Source organism: Canis lupus, chromosome 4 (assembly GCF_048164855.1).
Source record: "Canis lupus baileyi chromosome 4, mCanLup2.hap1, whole genome shotgun sequence".
NCBI lineage: Eukaryota > Metazoa > Chordata > Mammalia > Carnivora > Canidae > Canis > Canis lupus.
In genome coordinates, this window is record NC_132841.1 from 48,959,597 (window position 1) to 48,967,781 (window position 8,185).

An 8,185-nucleotide genomic window follows, 5' to 3' on the forward strand; every position below is an offset into this window, starting at 1 on the left:
CCAAAAATCTTCAAGCAATTTTAAACTTTTATGGAAATTTCAAGGGCTTGTTCTTCAAATATTTTTTTCTGTCTAGAATCCAGTGAAATTCCACAGAATGAATATAAGTATTTTGCTAAAATCTAAAAGAAAAAAAAGACAAGCACTCTCATTTACTTGGTACGTGATAAAGCTCATTAAAAATGAATTATTTTGTCTAAGATAATTCCTAAAATAGAAAGTATGATTAGTACTATCAGTATTTTCATGTTTTATCTCTGTTTGTTAAGCAGGAACTATTCTGTATATAGAATAATGGTGATTTACTTGAAGACTTATTTATGAAATAAATATTTATTGAGTGTACTATGTATCTAGCACTGTCTGAAACTAGGGATAAAATATTAAAAGGGATAGACATGACTTCTGCCTTCATGGAACACATATCCTAGGAGGAAATACAGCCAATACACAAATAAAAAAATAACAGTTGCAAATTATGATAAATGTTATGATATAAACAATGCAGTGGCTATCAAAGTGAAGGAAAATGGAGGACCGTAGTAATTTAGAAAGATGGCTTAAAAATGGCTGCTTTGGGAGGGTCAAATTTAATGCAAAGAAACAGGGAAGAATATGGGCAAAGGCAGAAAAAAAAAAAAAAAACAGCTCTTTCAGCTGTGCTGCATTTTTGTAGTCTGAAGCTAACTTAGACTTTACCTCTGAAGCTGTGAATTGATTCAGATTTAGCTATTGTGTTCTTCAGCTATACCAGTATTAATGTTTGATGAACTAAGGGTCCAAGTTTCAACTAATATACGTTTTTCCACCTAACACCATAGGTTCAAACAGTTTATCGGAATACATACTGATAGAATAGGTGTCTTATTGTCTCTTCACTACCAGATACCAAAAGAAAGTGAAATCATAAGCAAGAAGCTGATCCTTGACCAACCTGAGATTTCACTCTGGTTCTTTATTCCAAACAGAGCTCGGTAACTCGTTTCTACCCTTTTCTATTAGAAGATACCCTTTTCTTCCCTCCAGGGTTATAGAGGTTGTATTTATTGTTATAAATTATTTTGAAAACTGATTACTATTTGCACTTTGCAAAAAAAGCCATAAAAATGTATAAATGTTAAAATCTCCATTTATAATAATTAATAATTAAATACTTATTTATAATTAACAATTATATAACTATTTTAATTAATTATATTCATGGTTATACATTATAACTACTAATTAGTTTTGTATTATTCTTTCAGACCAATTTTGTTGTGCATGCACATACACACTGAGAACATATACTTAACTATATGTATGCATTTGTTTTATTTAATTAGATTACACAAGACAAACATAGTAGTAAGTAGTCCAAAAAGTTTCAATGACTTAAAACAAGAATTTGGTTTTCTTACTCACATGACATGTCCATGATGGGTTGGCAGAGATCCGCTCTTTGCAATCCCATAGAGACTCAACCAAATGGAGTAGCTACCCTGTGGGGCCTTCCTCATCATAGTGACTCTTAATGTCTCAAATCAGCAAGTAAATGGCCGGGAACTGCTAGTGAACCGAGTCTAGAAGATGATTAAGATATATTTAGAGAGAAAAGGTCTAGTGATGTCCACAGTGCTCCTTCATTTACCTCTTTTCATTCAAGAATATGCCATGTAGAATGAAGACACCCTGAAATCGAGGAGGGAGAGTTGATTCAAATGAAAACTGACATTGAACATCAGTTATAGAATATATTGATAGTAACAGACTCTGGTGCTCATTCAGATGCATATTCAGCTGTCAGCTCAATTAAGTATTATCACTTAAGTGTGGGTGGCTGACTTCAAAGTATAAGGTAAATGAAGAAAAGTCTGTCTGCTAGTCAGAAAACACAGGCTTCATACTAAGAACTCTTCAGGGTTTAATCTCATAAGGTAAAACTATCATTGAAATGTTTACAGGCTTTTGCTCATACACGGGTGATTTGTTAAGATTTATTTGGTATTCAAGTAGTACTTTCTACCTGACAGCTGTTTGTTGGGCACCTACTATATGCTAGGCTTTGTTCTAGCCACTGAGGATACAGTGACAAATAAATAAGATACATTCTCATCACTTTTGTTTTTTTTGCACATGTATTAAACTCTGAAATACTCATCTTTTGCTGCAGCAGAACAATCCCAATGCTACAGTGGTATATATCAATACATATTTATTTCTTGTTTATGTCATGTGGCTGCATGAGGCTTTCAATTCTGTGGGGATTGTCTTAGTTCCACATATTTTCTCTAGAACCCAAACTGATAGAACAACCAACCACTCTCTTGAACAATCAGCTTTCGTGGTGATGATCTCAGAGTAAGAAAGCCAGCACCAAATCATATAACTACTTTTCAAGCCTTTGTCCACATGTGGCAAAAGTCATGTTGATTCACATTCCATTGGCTAAAGCCAATCACTTAATCAAGCCCAAGATCAATTGGCCAGCTAACTATAATCTTACTACAAGGAAGCCTGGGACGGGTGCAGAGGAAGCAAGTGATTGTGAATAAATAATGCAATTCACCGAAGTAGTAAATAATTTCCTAGTAGCCACTGCTTTTGCTATTTGCCGTCACTATTTCAGCACTTTCATACACCTGCATAGTAAAAATAGGAATTCATTTCCATTTCCACAGAGCTTCTCATTACTTTTTTTTTTTTTTTTTAAGATTTTATTTATTTACTCATGACATACTCACAGAGAGAGATGCAGAGACACAGGCAGAGGAAGAAGCAGGCTGCATGCAGGGAGCCTGAGCCTGATGTGGGACTTGATCTTGGGTCTCCAGGATCACACTCCAGGCTGAAGATGGCGCTAAACCACTGGGCCACCGGGGCTGCCCTTCTCATTACTTTTTTTTTTTTTTTTTTTTTTAATTTATGATAGTCACAGAGAGAGAGAGAGAGAGAGAGAGGCAGAGACACAGGCAGAGGGGGAAGCAGGCTCCATGCACCGGGAGCCCGACATAGGATTCGATTCCGGGTCTCCAGGATCATGCCCTGGGCCAAAGGCAGGCGCTAAACCACTGCGTCACCCAGGGATCCCTTCTCATTACTTTTTAACAGAGATCAAGAATGGAAGACATTGAGAGGATATTTAATTATATATATATATATATATATATTTTTTTTTTTTTTTTTTTTTTTTTTTTTTTTGAGAAAGAGCCAGTACCCACAAGCAGGAGGTAGAGGCAGAGGGAGAGGGAGAAGCAAACTCCCCACGGAGCCCGACTTAGGGCTTGAGATGGGACTTTATGGGGGTCTCAATCCCAGGACTTTGGGATCATGAAGGCAGATGTTTAACTAACTAAGCCATCCAGGTACCCCGAGAGGATATTTTAAATTAAACTTTCATTCTACTCATTCATCTACTTCTTTGTTTACTGATTCAATGACTATTGAGTGTCTACCTTGTTCTAGACGCTAGGGATTCATACATGCTCATGGATAGTATATTCTTTTTTTTTTTTTTTTAAAGATTTTGTTTATTTATTCATGAGAGACAGAGAGAGAGAGAGCGGCAAAGACACAGGCAGAGGGAGAAGCAGGCTCCCTGCAGGGAGCCGGATGCAGGACTCTATCCTAGGACTTCAGGATCATGCCCTAAGCCAAAGACAGATACTTAACCACTCAGCCACCCAGGCATCCCATGGACAGTTTATTCTTGTTAGGGAAAAGATAAAACTTTTAAAAATGAATAATTAAATGTATGCTACATGATGCATACTATAAAGATAAATAAGGATGGATAAGTGTTTTTAGACAGAGTATGGCTGTAGCAGTTTTAGGCAGGGAGACCAAAGATATTATATAATGAAGTGGTAGTTGAACAAAGACCAGAATGAAATGAGGGAACCACACACATGGCTATCTAGGAGAGGGAATAACAAGTACCAAAGTCTTGGAGGCATGATCACGCCTATAGTGTTTAAGAAATGTGTCTGGAATACAGTATGGGGGGACAATTAGATTCTAGATTCTAGGTCAGAGAGCAGTGAAATGCAAGCTGATAATGGACCTTACAAGCCATGGTAAGAAATTTCAGTTTTATTTTAAATATGAAGGGAAGTTATTAAAAGGTTTTAGCAGATCGTGTTATTCTACTAATTCAGATGTCATCATGATGTAACTTCTTTCTCTACTTGAGCACATTTGTTTAGCTTGAAAATGATGTATTTTATTTCCAGAAACTTGTTTTGTGTTTTTCTTAAACGTATTGATGTGTTCTTATGCTTTTATTTTAGGTTTGATCATGTTGTTATACTTCCCTTCCTGGATCTTTCATATCCTCCAGGGCTCATTTTACTTGTCCATTTCTTCTTTTGTCTTGATGTGGTCTCATTGAGCTTGTGGTAATTTTCCTTTGTATGTTGGTTGCTGAGTGCCTTAAGTGTTGGCAGCCCATGTAAGTTGTAGTGTTCTCTGTTTATGTGGGTTGATGTTGTAGAAGTTGACAACTTGTCAGTCACCACTGGATGCATAGGAGAAAGCTTCTCTGCTCCCTGTGTTCTTAGGTCTTTTAGCCTAACGGATGAGGTGGTCTCAATCCACCTCTTCCGCAATTGCTGAGGGTTTGGGCTCCAAGGAGAACAGGCCTCCTCTGGTAATCAAATTCCTGTCTTAGGCCTCCCTGATGCTCTTCTGATCCACCTATGGTCCAGAGAAACTATCCATGTCCACCAGAGGAAGACAGAATTGGGACCTCACTTTCACCTTCCCAGACCCTGTCTACTGTTCCCAGTAGCTACTTTCTCAACAAAGGTGGGCATGTGAGAACGGAGAGGCTAACCAAACTTAAAGTCACTAAAGCCACTATCTTCTAAGATTCCCTTGGCTCCAGAAATTATATTGCATTTCCAAGGGACTTTCTTAAATACTAGATTAAAATTAATGCTTCTTAATCATTCCAATACACCAAAAATGCCTTCACAAATGCCATTTTCATTTTACACATTTACTTTGTAACCAAGTAGAACTCAAGGAATATGATAATTGGTAAATAAAAAGTATGTTAGGACAAGGATATTTGCTTCTATTTAAATAGTAACTACTGAAAATACATTCTTGGGCAGCCCTGGTGGCTCAGCGGTTTAGCGCCTGCCTTTGGCCCAGGGTGTGGTCCTGGAGACCTGGGATCGAGTCCTACGTTGGGCTCCCTGCATAGAGCCTGCTTTTCCCTTTGCCTGTGTCTCTGTCTCTTTCTTTCTCTCTCTCTCTGTCTCTCATGAATAAATAAATAAAATATTTTTTTTAATAAATAAAATCTTTAAAAAAATAAAATGCATTCTTTTGTCCTTGAAATTAATCAGTTCCATGCTAACTTTGCAAATGCTCAGCCCAATTAGTTACAGGCATGGCTTCAGAGTAGATTCTTTTTGTAACAGCCACGTGACTTACTTGAAATGGGCATAAAAGGATGTAAAACATTTATAATGTATCAGGGACAAGGTGTTAACAAGAAAACCTGCCATAGCTGGAAGCTTATAAACTGTTCTGAGTGAATTCAATTCAATTACAAAGGTAGAAACAATTATGAAAACCATGGGGATTGTGATTCTTCTTGAACTTCTGACACACCTGAGTGAAGAAATGACAGATGAAATTTTGAAGACAGAAAAATAGGTATAGCTCAGTGTATGACAAATGAAGAAGCATGGATTTTTTTCTTTCTTTTTTTTTTTTTGGTAATTTTCATTTCACCGACAAAAAATTGAAAATAATCAATTATAAAAAAGTGACAAAAACTGGTCCAGGAAATATTACTATAAACAGCTCAGAATTCAGAGAATTTCCTTCCAACTTATATATATGTATAATAAAATATATAATATTATATTATATATATAATTAGATATAATAAAACATATGTTTGTACATGTATACATGCCTGTGTTCATGTGTGTGTGTATATCTATATAATATTTTATCCATTTGACATTTTATGTTTTTTTATATGAGTTTTCCATTTCAAATTGTATCCCGAGTACTTTTTCATAAGTACTATACTTAATCTATGGTAAAATATTAAAACATAGATGTAAGCAAAATCTCAAGTTTTGAAAAATTTAGAGTATGCTGGTCCTATTCTTACAGTTATCTCTTAAAAGATTGAATTATAAAATCTCATTGCACAGTCACGTATTTAAAGTCAAATAATAGTGTGGCTTGGTTTGTTTCTTGTGGGTATGGGCATTCTACAAATGGCTTTTTCTGTATATAAAATGGGTGAGTCTTTTTATATGAATCGCTAAGTAGGGAAGGTGAACACTTCTGGGTAATCTGAATAATGCATTCTCTGAGTCATGAAAATGTTTATTTCTGAGGTAAAATGGAGTTCACACAATAAATTATTTTTTATGGCATCAGTGAATTAAGATCAGTAAATCCATATCTATTTTCTTAAAAGGATCATGGTTCACATTTTGTTAATCTATATCTGCTTTTTCAAATAACACATTTTTACATGAATTTTATTTTACAGATATAATTAAAGGGTTGAATAATATCTTCCATTTCATTATATGAAAACTTAGGGCATTAAAAATATGTTGACAATATTTACCCTAAATGTAAAGCTAGGATTTACATAGGCTTTACATGTAGTTCCTACGCTGAAATTTCCACTTGCATTTTTTCCATTTCAATGTATTTTTTTCTTAATTCCCAGGGGAACTTATTAGACAAAGTGCAGGTTTTATGGTAAAAATAGCTCTGAAAAAAAAATAGCTCTGCAGTGACTAAGGATATACTCTTCAACATTCTTGTTAATATTCATTCTGTGTAACATTTTTTTTCTCAGTAGAGATTCTATTACTACACAAATATATATAATCTTAATTTAATTAGATACATTTAATTTTATTTGACAAAAATGAAATACATTCAAGTGATAAATCCATATAAATGGGAGGCTGTTTATAAATTTATATTATTAATGCCGTAAGGTTGATATAATGAGGTTTATTTGGAAGATTTGGAGGGTAATCTTCTAGACATGTATTTCTTAAATGTAGTTATCCAGCTAACTAACTTGTGCCAAAGCTCAATTTTAAAAAGGCAAACTCATGATTTCTTAAAAATACAAAATAAACGCATATCAAAAAATTCTTAAAATTCATTAATTAGTATGGGAACCAATATGATGTTAAAAGCAGTTCAAAGGAGAAATTGAGGAGTTGATGTGTGTATGTGGGGGATGTGTGTGTGTGTGCTCGTGCTTGTACACATGCAGGAATGTAAAAATGAATTTGTTAATAGATGTAAAACTGATTAATATTATATAGGACAATAAATGGCATTGTTATGGATAAGAATAATTTGCATTCATATCAGACTTATTCAAATTATCTTCTGCTACTAGAGAGATATAAAAAGTCTATTCAATAGAAAGTCAAAGATGTTCATTTTATAGAATCAGATAATTCCCAGAAAGCCCACTAGAAAATATGGAACATGCCTCTTAAAGACCCATAGTAATCGTTTGTGCATTTCCAAATTTTGGACAATTTTTCCTATCATTTGTGATTTAACTGTGCTTTGAAGGAATAAAATTTGAATGAACTAGTTTTTCAGATTTGCTTCTTAAGGTAGAATAACAACAAAAAATGAGTGAGGGGATAGTATTTTTTAAAAGACCATTAAGTTTATATATAAATCTCTAGCCAACAATTCTTAGTGATGCTAGGAATTCTTGGTTAAACATTCTTAGTATTTTAAGTACCATGTGACTCGATACATATGTAACACAATGCTGGATGGTTTTTAACATCCTTTCTTTTTTTTTTTTTTTATTTATTTTTTATTGGTGTTCAATTTACTAACATACAGAATAACACCCAGTGCCCGTCACCCATTCACTCCCACCCCCCGCCCTCCTCCCCTTCTACCACCCCTAGTTCGTTTCCCAGAGTTAGCAGTCTTTACGTTCTGTCTCCCTTTCTGATATTTCCCACACATTTCTTCTCCCTTCCCTTATGTTCCCTTTCACTATTTTTTTTTGTTCCCTTTCACTATTATTTATATTCCCCACATGAATGAGAACATATAATGTTTGTCCTTCTCCGACTGACTTACTTCACTCAGCATAATACCCTCCAGTTCCATCCACGTTGAAGCAAATGGTGGGTATTTGTCATTTCTAATAGCTGAGTAATATTCCATT